This window comes from Pleurodeles waltl, chromosome 9 (genome assembly GCF_031143425.1).
Source record: "Pleurodeles waltl isolate 20211129_DDA chromosome 9, aPleWal1.hap1.20221129, whole genome shotgun sequence".
NCBI lineage: Eukaryota > Metazoa > Chordata > Amphibia > Caudata > Salamandridae > Pleurodeles > Pleurodeles waltl.
Genome location: NC_090448.1, coordinates 755,297,970 through 755,322,288, shown reverse-complemented (window position 1 = coordinate 755,322,288; position 24,319 = coordinate 755,297,970). Strand labels below are relative to the sequence as shown.

At 43.8% G+C, this 24,319-nt stretch overlaps 1 protein-coding gene across 3 annotated transcripts in view; it reads right to left on the bottom strand.

Moving 5' to 3' along the window:
- Window positions 1–20,440, bottom strand: part of LOC138259926 (glyoxal reductase-like) — a 46,025-nt gene extending 25,585 nt beyond the window's left edge. Inside the window, exon 1 of one of the 3 annotated variants that reach the window (XM_069207910.1) lies at window positions 20,328–20,440. The gene's annotated coding sequence lies outside the window, so the exon portion shown is untranslated. Of the gene's footprint in view, window positions 1–6,033; window positions 6,098–6,310; window positions 6,396–20,327 lie in introns of those variants that run through there. The other 2 variants (XM_069207909.1, XM_069207911.1) reach the window with 2 other exon arrangements.
- Window positions 20,441–24,319: the final 3,879 nt, after the last annotated feature.

Genomic DNA, 24,319 nt, shown 5'->3' with positions numbered 1-24,319 from the left:
TCTTTTTTTAAACCAAAACCTTTGGAGACCTGCTCTTTGGGGCAGGGTTTGCTCCGTGGAGCCAAATTTTATGACAAGACCGGAGGCTCCTATTATGCTTACTTTTCCTGCTTTAATTTCAATAGCAGCTGCAGTCAAGCACAATAACCAATCCCTTAAGGATAGCAGAACAAGCTACCAATGGGAAACAAAGAGATACAAGGACCAATCAGAACTCAATACACCTAAAGATATACCAGGCTTGACTGCAAGCACCCATCTTTTCTTGCTGCTCGCAGTCAAGATAAGTATATCTTTTTGCGTTCAACCTGTTTACAAAATGTTTAGTATTTACAGTGTTTATGTTTGCTGGTTGTATTTGTAACTTTTCGCGCTTTCATGCGCACGTCCTGTTTCATTGCATTCTGTTAGCGCTGCTCTTTTTCCCCCATTCGTTCGCTTTTTATCGGTCATCACAACCGTTCTCCTCGCGCTTACCGCGCTGCTACTCTTCTCACCGTGTTCTATCCCAGACGCTCTGTCAGCCTCTCGTTTGCCACGCTTCAGCTGCAGGCGTCTTCTGCTCATCGAAAGTGCTCCTCAGATAAGCTATTTTTAGCCTTTTTTCTCTTTATGGCTTTTCAGCTCTCGACTTCCAGATATTGTGCCAGCTCTCTGCCTTTCTTTGAAAACCATCTATAGGCACGGCCTTCCTCAATTGCAAGCTTCTGGTTGGCAGGGGCTTTGTAGTCACACTCCCCTCCTCCTGGTCCCTCCCTCTTCAAATGTAACCCTTTTTCTACCAGTTTATTCTTGTTTGACCATTAAAATGAATGTTTCCTCATTTTATGAGAATAGTGATTCTGAAGAGGCTTTTTCAGGTAATTTGAATAAGTTTATTCAATCTTCAGTGGCAAAGGCAGTTTCTGCCTCTATATCTAAATTTTCTAAACAAATTGAAAATACTGTATCATCCTGTCTTTCACAATCTCAATTGACCCAGTCTGCGGGGGAAAGCAGAAAGCCCAAAGCCATGGAGGCTTCTAATATTAATCAGTCCAATGTCTCTTCTGCGCTGTTGAGCAGTGAGTCTAACTCACATAGGATGGAGGATGGCGTTCCTCACAGGCCTCCTATCTCAGAGGAGAAACGTGTTCTAAGAGTAAGGCAAAAACAAAACATTGACTCGCAACCCACAAGATTGTGATTGACAACATAAAAGACACTGATGATGACATGGACGATATTTAGTCTGATAAAAACATGGATAATATCAGTAATCCTGATTTTTGGATTGGACCACCTTCCAAAAAAGTTAAAACAGCGACAAGTGATCAACTTTCTACTCCTCCACTCCTAGATGCTAAAGGGAACCCTATGTTTGATCCCAAATTAATCCATCTTCCTAACTCCACTGAGTGGCTGCCTTCAGATCACGTCGCAGACTATATTACAGCCACGTTATGCCGCCCAATTGACAAACAAGTGCGCACCAAACTTTGTTTTGAATGTCCTAGACCTTCTCTTCCTCTCCACATTACTTCCACACCCTCCACTGATTCTTCCATGATAACCTTTTTCTCCAAGTTCGGGAAAGACCCGCGTAAAGGAGTGGACAGAGCTTGATCAGTCTGTTAGGACAAAGTCCTAGATAAAGTGGGTCCTTTGGCTCGTATTTTTTACATGGAGGAATCCGCTAGACTGAATAACGATTCAATCAATCCTGAAGAACTCTCCCTCTGGATTCAGCGAGCCTTCTGTCTTCTTGGCAATGCAAACTCTGCTATGACTCACGAACGGCAAAAGGGATTTCCTCCTAAATTGGACCCTAAACGGACTAACCTTACCGCTATGGATCCAGGTCCCAAAGCGGATGGACTGCTGTTTGGAGATTCCTTTATTAAGGAACTAAGCAGATTTGTTACAACCTTCGCTTCTTTGGCGAAAGCACAACAATCACTCATAATTTTTTTTAATGCGTGGTTTTTTGCCAGGGCAAGTAGAGGAAGGGGTTGGTTTACCGGCCAGTATGCCAGATATCAAGGCTACAGAGGCTCCTTTAATTCGCAACAACAAGATTTCCGTCCTCAATTCTATCCCCAACGATCCAGAGGCTTCAGGGGCAGGAACAAGCGTAATTCCAAATCCTATACTCCCACAGGTAAGCCAACTTTCTAGCCATCCTTCTATAGGGGGTCATCTAAAATGTTTTCTCCACAGGTGGAAAGAGATCACTTCAGATCCCTGGGTTCTCGACACTGTAAACGGTTACTCAATAGAGTTCTACGGCCCCCTTTTTCAATTGTCACATCCTCCTCCTCTAAAATTCTCAACAGACATGGCAGCCCTTGTTTCTTCGGAAATCCAGGCCCTTCTTCTCAAACGAGCCATTCAACCTGTTCAACCTCATCATTTAGGTTTCCTAACTTCCATTTTTCTTGTGGTCAGGAGAAACAGAAGATCAGACCAATTATAAATCTCATACAGTTCAATCAATTTGTTGTCTATCACCATTTCAAAATGGAAACAATTTTGCATCTCAGGGATTCTCTTCTCTTGAACAATTGGATGGTTCGTCTAGACCTTCAAGACGCTTATTTAACAGTACCCATTCATCACTCTCACAGGAAATTCCTTCAGTTTCAATGGTACCACCAAACCTATCAATTCACTTTCCTACCTTTCGGTCTTTCTTCAGCTCCTTGGCGCTTCACCAAGTTAATGAAACCAGTGGTAGCTCACCTCAGAGCTCAGGGGTTCAGAATAATCATTTATCTAGACGACATCCTTCTTATGCATCAAAACATGTCCACTCTTCGCTTTCAACTCTCTTACACCATTTTGCTCCTGCCTGAATTTGGTTTCATAATCAACAACGAAAAATCTGTTCTCAATCTGTCCCAAACCACGGAATTCCTAGGATTTCTAGTGAATGCGCTCTTCAACTCCCAGATACAAAAATAAAATCCATCAAATCAGAGATAATCCACTCTTTACAGCAGACTTCTCTCTCCCTAAGGTCTCTTGCAAGAATTGTTGGTCTATCCCCCTCGATTCAAGCGATCTTCCCGGGGCCCCTTCATTATCGAGTGCTCCAAAGATTGAAGATTTGGCATCTGCGCAAAGATCTTGCTTATTCAGATTCTATCCTCCTCGATCACTAATCCTGTACAGAACTTCAATGGTGGCTAGATCACCTGGAACGGCAGGAGTATCTTTGCATCAGCCCCAGATCTTGTCTTAGAATCCGATGCAAGCCTAGCAGGTTGGGGCGCAAGGTGTGGTCAAATATCGACTGGAGGCACATGGTCTTCTCAGGAGTCTTTATTGCACATCAATTGTTTAGAGATGCTTGCAGGCTCCTTTGCCATCAGAAGTTTTACCAAAGACAAAGTTCAATGCTCGGTCCTTCTCCGTATGGACAACCTCTCAGCTGTCAAATACATAAATCATCTTGGCGGTACCAGATCCAAACCTCTGGTCGAATTAGCCAAAAGCTTCTGGGAATTTTGTCGTCAACAAAAAATCTCTGTTCAAGCAGAATATCTGCCAGGTTCTCTCAACCCAGTGGCAGACTGGTACTCGCGTAATCTCTCCGATTACAGCGATTGGAGGCTTCATTCTTCTGTCTTCAATTTGATCCATCACAAATGGGGTCCCTTTCAGACAGATCTCTTTGCGTCTCGCCTTAACTCACAACTCCCTCAATTCTTCCGTTGGAGGCCGGATCCCCAAGCCCTAGCTACCGATGGCTTTTCTTCACGATTGGTCACACTCAACAAATTATTCATTTCCTCCTTTCATTATGATCAACGGGGTTCTTGCAAAAGTACGGCATCAGAAAGCCACTGTAGTTCTAATAGTCCCGTTTTGGCAGTCCCAAGTTTGATTCCCTCCACTTCTCTAATTATCAATAGACTTCCCAGTCCTTCTTCCCTCCTTCCCATCTCTTCTTCTCAACCCCCAAGGGCTTCCACACGATGATACTCAACAAATCCCTTCTTCTCTCAGCCTGGAAAGTGTCAGGTCTTCTTCCTCCTATCCAGGAATTTCACTTGAAGCTTCAACCTATATTGACAACTCCTGGGCCCCAGGTACATCCAAAGCTTACAAGTCAGCTTGGTTAATCTGGTCCAGCTGGTATCTGGGAAAATCTAGTAATCCCTTTTCAGCACATTTAAGCTTAATAGCTAACTTTCTTGCTTCCCAAGCTAGCTCTGGTAAATCCAATAGGACTATCAATGTGTATCGGTCAGCTATTTCCCTTCACCATCCCTTCACAAATGGTAAACCTGTGGGCTAACATCCTATTATTTGCCGGATATTAAAGGGAGTAAATTTTCCATTCCTCCTCTTCCTAAGTATACTGTTTTGTGGGATGTTAACCTTGTTTTACAAATGTTTCTATCTTGACAAGATAATGACTTCTTGTCTCTAAAAATGTTTTCTACTAAGTTAACAATGTTGTTGTGTCTAGTCTATCAAACGTCTTTCAGATGTCAGGGCTCTTGATGTTTCTGCTCGCCACTTTACCCCTACAGGTGTTCTTTTCAATGTTTCTAGACGTACTAAAACCAATATCTCCTCTGTGTTTTATCCTGTTTCCCCCAAATATCCAAAGCTATGTGTGGTTAACTGTTTCAAAGTGTATGAACAAAAGACTATTGATCTCAGAACGTCTTCAGCAACCAAACTCTTAATTTCCTTCAGGAAACCCTATAAACCAGTTTCTTCCCCCACCTTGGCTCGTTGGGTCAAATGGATTATGTCACTTGCAGGTATTGACACCTCTAGATTTGGAGCCCATTCTACTCAGGGTGCTATGGCGTCCAAAGCCTTCTGGGCTGGTTCCCGTTTAGAAGACAATCTGAGATCAGCAGATTGGTCAAATTATGTTACATTTCATACTTTTTATTCTAAACATGTTAAATGATATGCTTTAAACAAGCATAATAGGAGCTTCCAGCCTTGTCATAAAATGTAGATTTTCTAAATAATTATGATGGAAAGTCTTAATTTTATTAAAGATACGGAGGCGAGTATTATCCCACCACATTTATTCTAACTTCGTTTTTTATATCCCTCCCTTTAGTCTCTACCAACGCTCCAGCAACTATCTCTGGATAAATCACTGCATTCATCTAACATTACGAAGCACACGTTCTCTGAGCCAACGTTCCATTTGGATTGTCACCATCTTTATTCCATCAAGACTGTGTCTTCTCTGGATTGGTTTCAAGACTTGTTTGCTCTAATTTTAGCTGCCTGTATAATTGCTTGCATATTTCCAATATTTAAATCCTTTTAATGACTTTCTTGCAGAAGAAAAGAGGGCTGCTTGCAGTCTAGCCTGGTATATCTTTATGCGTATTGCGTTCTGATTGGTCCTTGTATCTCTTTGTTTCCCATTGGTAGCTTGTTCTGCTATCCTTATGGGATTGGTTATTGTTCTTGACTGCAGCTGCTATTGAAATTAAAGCAGGAAAAGTAAGCATAACACTCGCCTCTGTGTCTTTAATAAAATTAAGACTTTCCATCATAATTATTTGGAAAAATCTACATTATACACTGCTTCCAGGGATCAGACTGTAGACTTACAGTGAGATTTTCCAACTTCATGGACAAGGTCGCAGGGCTAACATCTACACAGCAAGAAGTCAGCCCAACCGGATGAAAGCAGACAATCATTCCTTGAAGTACAAACAATATGGACTGAGCAGCCTACTTATTAACTTTTATTGATCACTAACTCGTCAAGTGGGCTTTTTATAACCTTTTTTTTTAAGTTAACTGATGTTTGTTGTATTAGACTCAGGACCTCTTTGCCGCTGTTGAAGTCTCTTGGGTGCGAGTACTGCGGCCAGTTGGCCCAAGTCACAATTTAACACAGATATGCTTTTATACTGTTTTATCAATGGACAGATCATCGTACTAATTGTATTTACTAATTTGAATGATTTTAATCAACTATCAAATAAAGGTTTATACATAAAAAACTACCTTCATCTGACTTGAGTTAAAAACAGACACTGAAACGGGACATTACTCTCTCACCCTTCCTCTGTACTGCAGTAGCTCCTCACACCAATAGCGTGGTTGTTCTCTGCTATCTTACATGTGACTGACAGTCGTAGCGGTGCACGAAGTGGTTGGCGTTGAATGCCTTATGACTTTTAACTTACGGAGCGACTGTCCTACCTATCCCTGACCAGTAACTTGCTAATCATGTGACCTAATAAGCTGTCTGACCGCTCGGATATATAGTTACTGGTGTGTCGTCTCCGTTACAGTAATCTGTATATTAATTATCACATCCGTAGCATTTTCTCACCTATGCAGTACTCTCAGATCTGCGCCAGGATCTACGCGTCTGTTTAGTGAACTTAGTTCAGTTTAACACCCAAAATTGAAAATGGACTACAGCACAGCCACCACAACTGACGTAGGACTACCCTTCTAATCACAGCGTCCCGGTGCGTTAAACTGGCGACCGCGTATAAATTGATATATTCGGTTTGCTTATTGCGCAGAAATATGCTATTTGTGGTAATTGGCAGCTTAAGAATCAAGAATGCACTCGATTCCCTTTTTCATGCAAGTGTTACTGGGGTTTGTCAGTATCACTTGCATCTGCTGCGGCATTTGAAGCCTCCTCCCCAGTATTGAAGCTGCCTGCTGTTGTGTACCGGCGGCCGCCATGTTACGTAGGAAACGCTAGCCATTGATATAAATCCTTGGACCACTTAATATTACAAAGCTAGAGTGTCATTCCGACATAGCGGACGTATTGGGAGGAGAATGTTCAGAAAAACAATTTGTGTCTAAATGTAAAAACAACTAGCTTGTCAAAGAATCACAGTACATGGAGCACTTGTTTTCAACATTCAAGTGAGTCTTTATTAAACAAAGAAACAGATTACATAAAATGAAAAAACGTCGTCTGTTTCCAAGTCAATCAATAAGAGGCGTGTTACTAAATAGAGGAAAAACAGAAAAGGAAAAAGTGCAAGATATTCCATATATAACGACTCCAGATCTACCCAGTGCCATATTAACCATGCCTCGGTGTGTGCACTTTTGCATTTAAAATATATTTAAACAATGGAAAAAATAACTGTTCAAAACTTCAGTGAACCTGGGCATACAGTCGAGGGTCCCTATTTAGAGTTTGGTGGATGGAATACTGCGTTTCAAACGTTAATATGGATGACTTGTCAACCATATTACAAATCCAGCATAACCTATGGTACCTACGGAGGATGGAATGTCTGGACTCCATCCACCAAAACTAGAAATAATGCCCTAGGTTCATTCTCATCATTTGAAGAGGCTTGAACCCAGGAACTTAATAAGGACCTCGGTATGGCATTTGTTGCATTTAATGAGAAATTTCTCCTAGCTATCGAGAAGGAAAGTTTCAATTCAATTAAGGACCCTGTATTACATCTGTAATCTGGGCCTCCATGAGATCGCTGTGCCTTTCCATACACCAACGAACCCAGCGGTTCCAGGCTGATCTATATCTCTTACATGTGCTCGGAGCCCAGGCTTGTCTGATGAATTTTTCAGCATGTTGTGAAAGTCGGTTGTCTTCCCAGCGAATCCGGAAATCTTCCAGGCCGCCAGAATTAGATGGCCTTGGAGGACCAGCAGATGAAGATGACCCGCCGGGTTCAAGAGAGCCGTCGGGAAAACCGGGAGTTGAATCGAACAGTCGCAAGAGAGTTCCAACAGGGATGGGAACCACACTTGTGACCTCCAAAGGGGGCAATCAGGACCATCGTAGCTACTTGGCGATGCTCTTGGGCTGCCACTCTTGGAGTAAGAAGGAAAGGGGGGGGAACGTGTAACTCTGGTCCCACCCCCAATCCTGCAGGAACGCATCCACTGCTGTCGCTCCGGGATCTGGACGCCAGCTGAAATAGTTTGGGAGATGGGCGTTCCATCTGGATGCAAAAAGATCCACTGAACAGGGACCCCAGCAGATAAACCTTTGTCCAGTTGCCAGTCGCTGGGATCCTCCAGAAATCTGGAGTTCCAGTCCACATGTGTGTTCTGGGAGCCCGGGAGGTACTCTGCCGTCACCGATATTTGGCGTTGGAGGCAGAAGTGCCAGAAATCCTTTGCCAGTTCCGCTAGAACTCGTGAGCGAGTGCCTCCTAGGCGATTTATGTACTGCACCGCAAATACGTTGTCCATTCTCAGGAGAATACAGCACAAGACTTTGTCCTGAGTCAGAGACCTGATCGCAAAGGATCCCGCCAGGAGTTCCAGGAAGTTGATGTGTAGGTGGAGTTCCCGTGGGGTCCAACATCCCCCAAACGAGATATCTCCACACTGGGCTCCCCAGCCGAGACTGCTGGCATCCGATTCTATCACGAGGTCCGGTGAGGATCCGAAGATCGCTGTGCCGTTCCACGCTTCCATGTGGTCCAGCCACCACTGGAGCTCCGTCCTCGCCTCCTGGGGAAGAGTTAACAATTCGGAATAGGTTAGTCCGCGCCAGAGATGGTCAGATTTTATGCGTTGAAGAGCCCTGTAATACAGCGTTCCCAGAAAAATGGCCTGGATCGAGGATGAGAGAAGTCCCATCACTCTGGCCAATCGCTTGAGGGAGATTCTTTCGCGTCTCAAGACATTCCTCAGCTCCTGCTTGATCTTGGATATCTTCGAGATCGGGAGACAGAGGAGGCTGCATTGCTTACCACTGCTAACTAATGCTAAAGTGCATTTGCCCTTCCCCTAAACCTGGTATCATTGGTGTATCCACAATTGGTACATTTAATTTACATGTAAATCACTTGTAAAGTGGTTTACTATATATCCAGGGCCTGAAAATTAAATGCTACTAGTGGGCCTGCAGCACTGATTGTGCCACCCACCCAAGTAGCCCTGTAAAAATGTCTCAGGCCTGCCACTGCAGAGCCTATGTGTGCAGTCTCACTTTCCCCTTGACTTGGCATTTAACACCTATTTCCAAGCCTTAAACTCCCCCTTTCTTACAAATAAGTCACCCTAAAGTTAGGCCCTGGGTAGCCCATAGGGCAGGGTGCCATGAAAGTAAAAGGCAGGACATATACTTTTAAGTTTTTCATGTCCCGATATTAAAAAAACTTCCAAAGTCGTTTTTCACTACTGCGAGGCCTGCCCATCTCATATGCCAGCATTGGGAATTCCTTAAAATACTTTTATGCTGTAATTCCTAAGAGGAGTAGCTGGATCATGTTTAGTATAATTGGAATGGTAACAATAAATCCCGTTTACTGGTAAAGTCGGATTTATTATTACTATTTTAGAAATGCCACTTTTAGAAGGTGGGCATTTCTCTGCTTTCACTGCCTTGCGTGCCTACAGCCTGCCTCTAATGCACGTCTGACCTGGTCTAGGTGACAGCTACACTAGTGCATTCTCTCTAGACACCCACAGCACAGGATACTCAACTGCACCTGCATTCATCTGCATACTGATCGGTCTTCCTGGGGAGGAGGGTGGGAAGAGCTCACACACTTCAAAAGATAGTGAACAGAGTCCACACAAAGGGGCTGATTATATCCCACTGATAGACTGGAGCTCGGGCTGTGCTGAAAAGGGGACCTGTGCACTTCACAGAAACCTTTTGAAGTCATCCCCCACATCAATGGCACTTTTTAGTAAAAGTACTGGGTCTCTGGCCCACTAAATCCACTACACTTCCGGGTGCAAGAAAACTCTCCTGGCGAAAAGACTGCTGTGTGCCAGGACTGACTGATCTCAGGGCTGCTGCTCTGTCTTGTTGTCCTGCCCTACTGCCTGCTGATCTTTGCCTCGCAAACTAAGAACCAACAACTACCTCCAGAGTGTCTCCAAGGGCTTGCTGGCTTGCTTCCTGTTCTACCTGAGATGTCAGGTACACCAAAGATCTCAAGATTAGGCTGATTGCCTCTCTCTGCATCACATCAACTTGTATCCGATCTCTCTGCTTGTCGCTAGCGTGTCAGATTGACAGCTGGACAGTGAACACAGTGTGCGTGTCATGGAGTTGCCGATTTTATCAGTCTTCACCAACTTATTCTGAGGAGGCGAAGCTCCCAGCACTCCTGTACTTCGTGCTGGTCGGAGCTGTTGTAGCGTAAACTTTAGTAATGCTTTTAGTGACCCAGATGTCATCAGAAGGTGACGAATTCTGTCTTATGTTTGACAGCTTAACGCAGTGGTTCCCAATCTGTGCGCCGCGGCTCGCTGGTGCGCCATCAAAACTAGCCAGGGGCGCCGCACACAGTTTGGGAACCACTGAGCTATTTATAGCCCTTGGGCCAGTTCGTACAAAATAAAACTACTCCGTTGTAGCAGCTCTTTTTTAATTTTGTCCTTGAGCGCCCTCTGGTGGTTAAACACAACTAAAGGGATTCTACATTTCACAATATTTAAACAGTTATGTTATAACTACATAAAAATGAGACCTGCCCATTTTACTAGGGTTACGTCAACCAATATTTTCCCCTTACTAAAAAACCCTATGCATGCTGTAATTAAACAACTGTTACATTTTTATTTTTTACAGTTATATATAGAATTACAATACCTTCATTGGCGTCATCCCAATTCTTTTCAGGGAGAAAAATGGATGTACTCCCTAGGCCAGGCTTACATCCCCCACCCGCCAACAAAAAGTAACATAATGGGGAGCCGCAGCCAGTGGCCAATAGATCAAGGGAGCCGTGGGTCGAAAATGTTTGGGAACCACTTACTTAACGTATAAAGATACACTAACACATATTTTAAAAGTGCTCATGTTTTCATTTTTGGTGGTCACATTTGCGCCTACCGGATTTAATAATGTGCTAATAAGAATTAAATGATGCTGAAGTATATTTTAGACTCTAGACTAACTGTGAATATCAAAACAAATTTGGTTTTCTAATGTTTAATATGTGATTTATGAGTCCAAATAGATGGGCGCATAGAAATAAATGGACTTTTCTGTTCTATCTAATGTGATGCATTAACAAAGTTTTCTAGTTTATAATGAAATGTTTTGCTTATTCTGATGATATATTATTAATGCAGAATTTACAAGTCTGCATATTATTTGTGTTTTATTAACAAATATATTAATGCATTTATATTTCTTGTGGTAGCATAACTAGGCCTGCACTGTTCATATTTGCAATTATATTAAGTGATGACTCATTGTTTTTTCAAACATTAGTTTTTCTTTAGGTTCTATTCCCATGAGACTGTTTGCAGTAGCAGTAGGTTATTTGATTGATGGCATAGAAACTGTTAGCTTAGTAACCTTGAAAAGAGAACATCCAGGCTTGTGGCCATAATGTGAAATAATTTGTTTCAATCGACATGTGGATTCACATGAGACTGAGACAAGTCCATTGTGCACCCTGGAAATAACCTGGATTGTTGCAAGTGAAACTAAATGGTAACTGAACTGTTTGGATTCACACGGAAAGAGGAGATGATCCCAGACCAAACCTGCGAAAATACCGGACTGTTGCAACCTGACATTTTATTTACTTTTTAATTGGATGATGTCTCTTTTGCGTGATGTGAGGCCACTGAACTGACAAATCAGAGCCATTTGTGTGCTTTTCTATGGAGATGGACTTCATACGTTTCAGTCAGTCTTTGTTTGGCTCTTGAGAACTCTTGACTCTGTGCAGTTCTCGCTCTGCACTTTCCTGATTATGCCTGACTGGACTTTGCTGCTGATCTAATCCTTTGCTGATGAAGAATCTTTGAATGCTGTCCCTGTGGCTTTCGCAATAACAAATTTCTTTCTTTTTCCTGAATATAAGCTAGCATGCTGACACTCACTCTTTTTATCTTTCTAGATAGTAATCTTTGGCCTTAGATATATTTTTCAAAATTATTTTTGTCTTCTTTTGTATTTTGCCCGCATTTGTTTGTCCCCTCATATGCATTTCCTAATTTGGTTAGCTGTAGTGTCAACCTGTATCCAACCTAAATTTGTATACTCTGCTTAATTGAACGTGACTAATATTGATATACTCTGACCTGAGATATATTTTGATGCTTCAAATTATTTCATTAATCATATGTATTGTTCTTCTTGAATGCTTAATTTTGTTAATGCTAATTTGATTAAATTTCATTCGCTGCTTTGGGCAGCCAATGGCCTTGATAAATCTTTATAATGTGATTTTGTGCACAGTTTTCATGACATTAGCTTTGTGGTTATAAAATAAAGCTTTGAAACTTTTAATTGATTGGAGTCTCCTTCCGTGGCCACATTGTCATGGTGTTTAAATTGTTTGCGTGGTGTTAATGTAAATTTGTGTATGGTTCACCACACTTTTTCTGGGTCAAAAGGTCCATTGACCTCAGTGAAGCGTTTGATACCTGGGAAGGATGAAAAACGCATTTACAGAGCACTCATCCTTTCTTCTGGCCCCAGCACATCGGAGGGAATCGTTCTCCAGCGTGTTCCCCCTTGCCAGTCTGCAAGCGAGAAACAGTGTCTGCCCACAGCCACCCCACAGGAAACCTCTAGTATGGCATGCAGCTGTGCATAGGGATGCAGAAACACCAACCCAGGGCAGGAGTGTGTGAGCGGCTTAGCTCGACTCCAGCTGCATGCGCTTCCTTCGACATCAGGTTTACACGGGTAAGGGCCGGAGTGATCCTCACATATGGTATGGCGCTCCTCGTGAGGAACTTACCACAAGATTCCCCATAATTCTTACACCTCGAGTGTGCTGCTCTTACTCCCCCCGGGGGGATCCCTAATTACTGTAAGAGAAGCGCACTGGCTCCTTACACCATACGACTGATACTATTCTACCAATCTTTGAGATTGAAAAGTACTCCTTTTTGATTACTTTCAAAACTGAAATATCTTGATTGGATTGTTGTCATTTTTGTAGTATTATTAAAGATAAAAATGGTCTATTTTTCTAATCCAGTGTGGAGTCCTTTTGTGGTGTTCCATTGTGATTTCTGTATGCGTATTGCATAAATACTTTACATATTTTCTTCTAAGTTAAGCCTGCCTACTCTGTGCCAAGCTACAAGAGGGTTAGCACAGGTTAATTTAGGTTGTGCAGTTCTATACTTCAACCAATTCGAACCTTTTCCTCCTGACTGGGAATTTTTTTGCCTCACCTGTACCTATTGGAATTTTTGATTTTTCAACTTTCCCTATTTGGCTTTTTATAAATTTTTCTGGTAAATTATGTCTTGCTCTTGAGAAGTCAGACCTGCACCTGCAGTTGTCAAATCTGAGCTGACCAGGCTGGAGTCTTACACTGTGCAACAGCTGAAGAATTTTTGCAAGGACTTTCAAGTGTCTACAAGGGGTCAGACCAAGATGGTGGAACTGCAGAAGGCTTTGAGGACCTGGGTGGAGGTCCAGGTTGCTGGAAAAGGCAACCCAGTAGAGGAGCAGGAAATTCTTGAGGAGGAGGAGGATGGCCTGATTCTGGATTTCCATGAGGGAGTGGAACCACCTGTGCACAGGTTCAACAGTTTGCAAGGAGCAAGAGTGGTCTCCATACCAGGGAGCAGGGAGCAGTGGCTTTTCCAGGAACCTGTCACCAGAGGAGCTGGCAGACAGGAAGGAGGAAAGAAAACTCAGAATGGAGCTTGCTAGATTGGAGTAGGCCTGTGAGGAAAAGAAACTGGCTCTTGAGGAGAACAAGTTGGCCCATGAGCTCAGTTTGAGAGGGCTAGACATAAGAGCCCTGGAAGTAGGGTCCAGCATTGAAAATGGTGGCAGCATACCTGCAGTGTCTTCAAGTGAGTCTAAACGCCACATCTCAAAAGATGTGGTGCCCATTTATAGTGGGGGGGATGCCATTGATAAGTGGTTGGCAGCCTACAAATTGGCTTTAAGAGTCCACATGGTCCCAGAGGACTTCTTGAGAAGCTGTCTTTGTTGGTACATGCCTCCGGTGGGGAGGAACACCCTTCTTACTTTAGAGGTGGAGGACCAGATCAACTACCCTGTTATGAAAGCCATCTTAGCCAAGAAGTTTAGTCTGACTCCTGAAAAGTATGGGCAAAAGTTCAGGGCCAGTCACAAACTCAACACACAAACATGGGTAGATAAAGTGAGCTGAACACAAACACAAGTTCAGGTATGTGGACTTTATTTAAGATTAAAGTCGTATTAAAATAATCACCCCAGCGCACCTGGACCACTCAACCGTCTCCGTCCCGGATGCCGCTCGTTTCATCTTGCCCGTTCCATAAAAGAACTTTAACAATACAACCACAAGAACTTACAGAGTAGACACACCAATAAGTATAAGCATTGCATTACAACTAGTGAGAACAATAGTGAACAAAACATTTAGTTTTCCTCTTTTTTTTTTTTTAAACAATTCTAAAACAAAAAAATAAAATACGAGGAAAGCAAAGATAGGTACTGTTAGCAATGGCCCCTTTTGCAGGGTTATCCCCAAACTTTTTGCCTTCTTCCTCCTATTTTTTCAGGTCTGTTTTTGCTAGTTTATTGTCTCTGCGCACTTCACCACTGCTAATCAGTGTTAAAGTGCAAGTGCTCCCTATATATGCTGCACTGTTGATTGGTTTATCCATGATTGGCATATTTGATTTACTAGTAAGTCCCTAGTAAAGTGCACTAGAGGTGCCCCGGGCCTGTAAATCAAATGCTACTAGTGGGTCTGCAGCACTGATTGTGCCACCCACATTAGTATCCCTGTAACCATGGCTCATACATGCCACTGCAGTGTCCCTGTGTGCAGTTTTAAACTGCCAATTCGACTTGGCAAGTGTACCCACTTGCCAAGCCTAAACCTTCCCTTTTCATACAGGTAAGGCACCCCTAAGGTGGGCCCTAGGTAGCCCCATGGACAGGGTGCAGTGTATGTTTAAGGGAGGACATGTCCTGGTGTGTTTTACATGTCCTAACACTGAAATACTTCCAAATCCGGTTTTCACTGTTGCAATGCCTTTCTCTCTCATAGGTTAACATAGAGGCTGCCTTTAAATAACTTTAAAGCGCAGATTCCCTTTGGAGCAGATAGAAATGTGGAGTTTAGGGTCTCTGAACTCACAATTTAAAAATACACCTTTTAGTGAAGTTGGTTTTTAGATTGTTAGTTTGAAAATTACACTTTTAAAAAGTAGGCATTTTCTTGCTTAATCCATTCTGTGACTCTGCCTGTTTGTGGTTTCCCCATCTGATTCAGTTTGACAGTTGGGCTGTTCACACCTCTCTTCTAGACAGAGACACAAAGGGGGCTGGGGTGTAGCCTGCATATCCTGATGAGCCATCTGTGCTGGAAGGCAGGGGAGGAGTGGTCACTCACACCTTAAAGGACTGTGCCTGCCCTCACACAATGCAGTCTCCGACCCCCTGGTATGTATCTGGGGCCTGGCCCAGACAAGGAAGGATCTTGCAAACACTTGAGCCTTTGCTTTGAAGTTTGCCAACTTCAAAGGCAGAAGGGGTATAAGAAGAAGACCCAAAACCCCAAACTTTTAGAATCTTTTCTGGAATCAAGATGAACCTATGCAAGGAAAAGAGCTGAAGAGCTGGAGGAGGAGTACTGTCCCTTTGCTGTGTTGCTTTGCTGGACTGGCCTGCAGTTGCTGCTTCTGCCTGAAAAGAGTGCAAAGGGTAAACTTTGCTGTGTATCCTGCTTGAGAGAGTTCTCAAAGGGCTTGGAGTGGAGCTTGCCTCCTGTTGGTAGTCTCAGGGACACCATAGACTTCAGTTTCCTCAACCTGCAGCACTGGGAACTGTGTGTTTTGTGCTTTTCAAGAGGAGAAACCTCTGCTGACACCAGCGCCGCTGCATGCATCCGCTTTCTTCTATTAACAACAGCATGGAAAAACACCAGGCATCTTCGATGCTTTAAGATGGCCGCCACAAACTTTAAAATGGACGCAAAATGTACTTTTCTGTCTTGTGGAGGCTGCGTTGTCGTTATAATCCGAAAGTTTTTTCAAAAATGTTTTTTAATCAACACGTCGTACGCCCCTTGAATGCACAGCAGGATAACGCAGCACCTACTTTTTTAATACGTGACTGCAATCCCCTTTCATGCTTCACTGGTTTCCTGCGACACAATCGTTCCCTCCAACTTGACTTCACTGCTGCGAGACGATCGTTCCTTCCGATTGGGTTCACTCCTGGGATTATTCAGCTCGTCACCACATAAAGTGAGCTGAACTCAAACACAAGTTCAGGTGTGTGGACTTTATTTAAGATTAAAGTCGTATTAAAATAGTCACCCCAGTGCACTCGGACTACTCAACCGTCTCCGTCCCGGTTGCCCTTTGTTTCATCTTGCCCTTTCAATAAAAGAACTTTAACAATACAACCACGAGAACTTACAGAATAGACAAACTAATGAGTATAAGCATTACATTACAACTAGTGAGAACAATATTGAACATTGCAGTAGATTTCCTAGATTATGCTGGTAAGGGACTGAAGGGCTGTGTGAAGGGCAGCAATGTTAATGATTTTGATGGGCTGTATACCTTGTTTTTGAAGAGGCACATGCTTGATAGTTGTTTTACAGAGCTGCACCAACACCTGGTAGATAGCAAACAGACTGATCTTAGGAGTCTTTCTGAGGAGGTGGGTACCTGGGTCTGCACCAGAGTGTCCATAAGGGTATTTGGTGGGGACTCCCAAAAGGGTGCTCAGGGTCCCCTCCCCCCCACCAGAAGAAAGAGGAGGGAGATAAAAAGAAGGAGTACTCTACAGGTCACCAAAACAACTCACAAGGGAAAGGATTGGGTTCACAATCCCAATCTGACCACCAGAAACTAAACTACCCTGACAAAAGTCAGCAGCCCAAAATGCCCATTTGCTATGAGTGACGTGAGTATGGACACTAGAAGGGAGACCCCAAGTGTCCAAAAAGAGCACAGCCACCCACTGGATGTAAGAACCCATGGATGGCTTGCATAGTGCTGGAGGAGGAGTTTGTCCCTGTCAAATGGGAATGAATTTAGTGGAGTTACCCTGGTATCCCTGGGTGACAATGAGATGTTTTCTAAGATCCATACGCCATTAAATACTACCAAGTATAGGCAATGGGTCACAATCCATGGACAAAGTGTTGAGGCTCTGAGAGTCATGTGTGCCAGTGTGGACATGGTAAGGAGTCAGCTGGTGTTACCAGAGCAGGTGATCCCTAGTGCATTTCACCAAGTTGTGGTGAGGATCACTATGCTGTATCCCTGGTTCCATTTGAGTGGGTAGGGGTTTCAGGTCTTCTGAAGGCTGTTGTAAGCCCTGCCATGCATGTGGACTGTTTGTAAGGTAATGACCTAGAGTCCTCTGCCTCGAAAGAGGTGGAACTCAAGGCTCATGTGTAGATTATGGGGGTTACCTAATTGGATCTGTGCTACCACAAGATCCATGGCTGCCTGGGAGGGGAGTCAAGAAGGGCTGGAGCTTGGAACAATGGCCCAGCCAGCTGCTACAAAGAAAAGAAGCAGAGAGCATGGTAAACCAGCCCCTGAGTGTACCCCTAGGGAGACAGATGGGGCACCTGCAGTGGCTGCCCCAGAGTCCACTGAGGAGAGCTCTGCTTCCCTTAGTGACCTGTCTCCTCCTGCTGACTGACATGTGAAAGAAGGACCCACCAAGCAGGAGTTCTGTAGGGCACAAAGGAGTCCAAGCAGGTGACGTCTCTGGGAGCTATCACATTTAATGGGAGGACAACCTCCTTTACAGTGTGCCTAAGGCTCCTGTGCATGGGACAACAAGGGCCCAGATGGTCACCCAATGCTACAGGAATGTCCTACTGGGGCTGACGCCTGAGATACCACTGGCAAGATACTCGGGTCAAGACAAGACCTTTGCAAGACTTGTGCCCCACTTTTATGGGCCTAAAATCAGGACTTCCTTAGACTCGTTCTGCAGTACCTGTGTGACATGCCAGGCCAGTGAAAAAACAGGGAAATAGCAGAAAGCTCCCCTGGAGCCACTTCCAGTCATTAGCACCCCCTTTGAAAGGGTGGGCATCAACATTGTTGGGCCTTTGGATTCCCAGATTACTTCTGGTCACAGGTGTATCCTGGTTCTGGTGGATCATGCCACATGGTACCCAGAGGCCTTACCTCTGAGGACCACCACTGCACCTGTAGTGGCAAGAGCCCTTATGGGGATTTTTACCCAGGTGGGTTTCCTGAAGGAAGTGGTGCCTGACAGGAGCACCAACTTCACATCTGCTTAGATGCAGTCCATGTGGAAAGAGTGTGGAGTAACTTACAACTTCTCCGCCCTTTACCACCCCCAAATCAGCAGCCTTGTTGATCAGAACCCTGCCTGAGTAAAAAGTGGGCTATACCCATGCCCTGTTTGTTGTTTGCCTTCAGGGAGGTACCACAGAAGGGAGGGGGCTTCAGCCCCTTTGAGGTTCTGTACAGACACCCTGTCAGAGGACCTCTTAGCTTGGTAAAGGAGGGTGGGAAGCAAGCTCCCAAGGAAGTCCCCCAGGATGTAGTGAGCTACATGCTGTCCTTCCGTAGCCAAATGGCTCAGTTGTGGAAGCAAGCTTCTGACAACTTAGAAGCCAGTTAGGCTGTAATGAAGGAGTGGTATGATCAAAATTCTACTACTGTGGAATTCCAGCCTGGGTAGAAAATGTGGGTGACAGAACCTGTGGAACCTAGGGCCCTCCAGGATCACTGGAAATGGCCCTGTAAGGTAATCGAAAAGAAGGGGAGGGCCACCTATGTGGTAGACCTTAAGACCCCTATGCAATCCCACAGGGTGCTTCTTATCAATCACCTTAAACTCCACATTGAGAGGTCTGAGGTTATCATGTTGCTGGTGACTGTTGGGGCTGATGAGGAGGAGAGTGAACCTCTGCCTGACCTCTTAGCCTCCAAGGAGAAGGAAGACCTTGAGATAGGGCCTGTGATTGGTGCAAACACATGTTTTACTGCACAGCATGTGTTCTTGCATCAAACACAGTGATGTTAAAAAGGTGACTCTGAACAGCAAGCATACAAAGTGACCTTGTCAACAACAAGGTGTCATGATAGTGCGGAGCGCTATTAGCTGTTAGCTTTATGAGATATCAACAAAGAGCCGAATAGAACTAACTACTTACATCTGGACAACTCCTGTAGGATGTCCTTTAGAGTAATCTGATAAAATAAATTAATGTCACATATTATGTCCATATAAAAAAATGTAAAACAAAATCTGATCTATCTGTGCAAAGTTCTAACTCACCTAGAGAGCTCAATGTATATACCCATACAATAGTGTGTAGTTTTAAGAAGGTACACAGTTATTATGCTACAAAAGATACCAAACAAAGGAATTAAACAATTTTAGATGAATTTGTCACGTCCAGTAACTTAATTAGTGGATGCAGGAAGTTGTTTGTGGAAACAGCAAGGTTGAGAAACATTGAATGCCGACTTGCAATACATCTTTTTTAAAATGATGCGTCATTTGCATTTGTACATCTAACTAGAGCACTAACTCATATTTCATCAATAAGTGCACTTCGTTTTTGCCATAAAGGTGATAATTCTATGTCAGGACTGGAGGCCCAGATTATGCTTCTCTTTCTTCACTTTTTATTTCTCAGCAGCCAATTAGAAGCAAATTAAACAAACACTACATATCCCATGAATCAAGTCTATCATCTGACAACCATAGAGCCCCAGCCCCATATACCATGCTAACCACATTATCATATTCTCTTTCGTTGCTGTTCTGCAGCCAGTTAAGTACCCTCATCATTCTTTGAGCATTTACTGCTGTTGTTAGTGTGTGTCAAATCTTGATTATATTATATAGCGCTCTTTGACTTAACTTTTGCTTGCTCGCGCCAGCATACGCCTTGGGGTCCTTTTCCTGCCAGTGCTCGCTGTCCTGCTTCACTTTCAGACATAGTGGTAGTTGGTTTAGTTGATTAAGTTCCTAACCTCTCTCACCGTTGTGCTAAGGGTGCAAGCCTTAGGGTCTTCCTCCATTTGATTTTTACTGTTCTTTCCTTCTGGGAGTGTTCTCTCTTCACGCATGGTGCCCTCCACCACATTGTTCAGTAAAGTGGAGTGGGAGCAGGGGAGTGAGGATGCGCAGCTCTGCCTGCCTCTCTATCTACTCGGAGGCCAATCGAGATTGTGCGAGTGCCGGCTGATCTCCTGGCCTCTTTCAAAGTGCAACGAACATGGGGAGACGTGTGTTTTCAGTTTCTTGCCCTTCCGAGCCTCATTACTCCCCCGTTTTATGCCCTTATAGCTTTAGGGTTGAAATAATTACCAGCATTTAGACTTTGTGTGTATATATATATATATATATATATATATATATATATATATCCACAAAGCGGTCTTCACGACGAAGCACTCAACGGCTGGTGCTCGTGCTAGGAGGGGAGACTTACCCCTCAATCATGATCAGTGTTCCAAAGAAATTGGCACAGCACTCCGTGAACTTCAATATCCTTTATTGCAAACTTAGCAACTGCATTGATGTGCTTCAACCACACCAGTCTTTTTCACGGTTAGTGAGTCCTTTCACTATGTTCTCCTTTTATAATGATTGGCCCAATGGCCCAGTATGAGGAATTCTGGGAACTGTATTGTAAAACTAAAATCACAGTCAAATTCGACCACAAGTGAAAAGTCAGCTTTGTCTATTCCACACAATCGATATGATAAGATCGATATCAAAAACAATCTTATATAACGTATGTTCTTGTGATTGGCAAACCTTCATTGATATATGCAATAGTTGCTAATTTAAATCATACTAACACTCTCGATCCCTTGTTTTTCTAACTCAAATTGTATAGTACTTGCATCATTCGATTAGTTGTCATTCAGAAGACTAGCTCTCATGATACACATAATCTCTCAATTCAACCCAGAAGGAATCTGAGTCCGAATAATGTATTTCGATTCAAGTTGACTTAATCTTTTTGTTCTGTCTCCTCCCCTTTCATGATCCATCTGATCCACCACATGTTCAATTATATAATACCTCAGTGATCTCCAATCATTTGTCTCATGTGTTTGTAGGTGTTTCGCTACTGCATAGGTCTGATCCCTATGTATAATTGATATATATATATATATATATAAAATATATATATGTATATATATACTTTGGCAGGTCTCCCTCCACGCTTTAACATGTTTTTATTATAACCCTGGTAAATTAAGGGTTGTTGTCTCCTGCCTTGAGACTCTTACCTATTATTGTTACTGGATCCTTGCTCTTTAGTTAGATTTTGGCTGCTAAATCTGTCAATATGGCCGATTATGTAAATGAGGCTGCTGAAGCCTATTACTGTGATGACCCTGTGGTGGTCCTTTGAGCAGGACTTAGTCTACACACTTGATGCGTGGGATCGCCATACGGTGAACGAAGCCTTGGCCAAGGCTATCCGGCCTATTCAACAACATTTACTGGGTTTTGCCAGAATGGATCCCCTCCTATGCGCCCCACAACAGTGAGGAATCCCCATTCCCCCAGGATACTCAGGGGTCGCTGGCGAAAGACCATGACTATAGGGCCTCCTCCTCCTCTATCTTTAAATCCAAATCCCAGGATGACAGACTCATCATCCTCTGCTCAGGCCTCAGACCCAGGTGGCAATTTCGCCCCCGTAAGTATGAAAAGAAGATGCATCATTCCCAGGAGTCTCTGCAAACCCAAAGGTCCTTACCTTTAAGCCTGAAACATAATTTGAAAGAAAGATCCAAGGCACTCGTGTAAATAACAAATCATTAGTGTCCATGTCTTGTATCTGAAATCATCTTCTTCTTGTCATTGGATTGTAACATCATATGTGTAATCAACAGCCAGCAACTTGAATCCAAACTTCTGTTTATTGTGGAATTGTTCCCAATTTCAATAATCGACAAGCAACAGCCAACACGTGTTTCGTCATGCAAGAGGATAATCGCACCGACGTCCTCAGGGCTGTAAGGGATATAATTATCCGTATTTACAAACATGAATTTAAAAACAAACTGTCAATTGACAGGATAGATGGTTTTAATCCTTCACCATCACCAAAAAATTTGTTCCTTCTGGAGGAGTTGGGAGGACCCTCCCTTTCAGGAGCACCGTGATATGAGAAAGTGTTTCACAATACTTTGTGGGGGATTTCCGTGAGCGCCAACCCTATAGCCAATTCCCCCCCCCTTTTATCTAATTTACCTGAAACATCATTCGCCCTAGACTTCCCCAGCTGAAGTGGCAGATTACGTGGAATCCCATATTTGCCATGGTTTTGAAAAGGAGGTTAGATCTCGGCTGAGATCTGAATGCCCCTGGCTGGATCACGGAGACGCCCAAAATCGACCCTATGTTGGTCACATATCGGTAGGCGTTTTCTAAAAACCCCAAGAATGGCATCAATCGGACTTGGCATGGGTGTCAGGATAAGCTTCTTGATATTGCTAGTCCCATAACAAAAATCCTCAAGTTAGGGTTTCATGCCAAGGAATCGGGGATTCCTGTTGACCCCGCGGTCTTAGTCTGGTGGGCTAAGCATACCCTCTGCTTTTTAGGGAATGCCAATCGTGCAATCTCAAGTGAGTGACATCACTTCATCCTCATTTAAATGGATCCTAAACTAGCTGACCTTGCCTCCTCAGAATCAGGACCCTTAGCTCAAGGGTTACTTTTTGGTTCCCCATTCCTGAAAGAACTCTCCAAATTTGCGGCCACATACGCAAATCTTGACAAAGCCCAGGTTCGATAAAGAAAGTCCTCTGTCCACTTTTTTCAAGGGGCTGGATTCTTCGGCCGCAACTTTAACCAAGGTCCTCAACGAGGCTTTTGTCTTCAAGGCAGGACCCCACCTCCTCCACCTCTACCTTCTACCTCTCCCATCCACAAGTGGGCTGGAGCAGATTCTGAAAAGGAGGGTCTAGGAGGAGCCATTCATCTTACCAGGATCCTTTCTCAAAAGTAACTTTGAGGGGGCGGGGCGGGACTGTTCCATCATAAATGGCACAGGATAATTCAAGATGCCTGGGTTTTGGAGACAGTCCAAGGCTACAAGCTTGAGTTTTACAATTTCCCATCACAAATTGCCCCTCCTCCTGCAATGTATTTTTTCCTTTGAGATCAGGGATCTGCAGAAGTTTCATATCTTTTGCTCAAAGGAGCCATAGTGGGGTATTTTCCCTACCCTCTGCGTTTCCTCAGTCCAATTTTTCTGGTGGACAAGACGGGTGGCAGATTCTGCCTGGTTCTGAACCTAAAGGAATTCAATGGATCGTTTATCGTCACTTCAAGATGGAGGGCATCCTTCTGATCAGGGACATCCTTCAGAAAGGGGACTGGATGGTTTGTATAGACTTGAAAGATGCGTATTTGACCATTCTTATTTTTCCTCATCATTGACGTTGCCTCCAGTTTCTTTGGAAAGGACAATGTTTTGAATACATAGTCATTCCTTTTGGTCTGTCTTCAGCTCCTTGGTGCTTCACAAAGGTGATTTGCCCAGTAGTGGAATATCTTTGAGCCAAGGGTGTTTATCTATTCATTTATCGCGATGACCTCATCATCATGGCCCAATATTCCCAACTAGTTCTCACCCACCTGGAATGGACAATCTCTCTCCTCCAGGGTCTGAGCTTGATTGTCAACAGCCAGAAATCGGTTTTGACTCCTTCACAACGAATGGAGTTCCTAGGGTTTCAAGTAAACTCTCTCCTGACCCCATTGATTATTTCCCCTTTGAAGGTAAGCAACATCAAGAGAGAGTTGAGATTGATGTTGTGCAAACAGACTATATTCTTGAGGGTGATTTCTCGGGTGGTGGGCCTGTTGTCCTCATCAATTCAAGCCATTTTCCTAGATCCCCTTCATTACAGAGCTCCCCAATGTCTAAAAATGTCTCACCTCCAGAAAGGTCTCTCGTACTCAGAACAGGTTCCCCTGTCAGCAGAAGCACAGACGAAGATGCCATGGTAGCTAGAACATATGGAAGTCTGGAATGGCAGGGATATTTTTGGGTCCTCTCCGGAGATCGTGATCGAGTCCAATCTCAGTCATTGGGGATGGGGAGCTTGATGTGGCCCAGTGTCTACAGGGGATCACTGGTCCAAATCAGAACTAAGCCCTTCACATCAGTTGTCTGGAGCTCCTGGAGGGCTGTTTTACGATCCGGAGTCTCTCCCCTATCAAGACAGATTGTTGCATACTCCTTCAGATGAACAACATCTCCGCAGTGAGGTATGTTAACAAACTGGGCAGAAGTCTTGTATTTTGGTGGAGATAGCCAAAGATTTTTGGCACTTTTGCTTCCAGCAGCAGATCTCGGTGGTGGCAGAGTATCTTCCGGTTCGGAACAACTAAGTGCTGGATTGGCAATCGTGTCATCTACAGGATTACAGCAACTGGAGATTACACCGA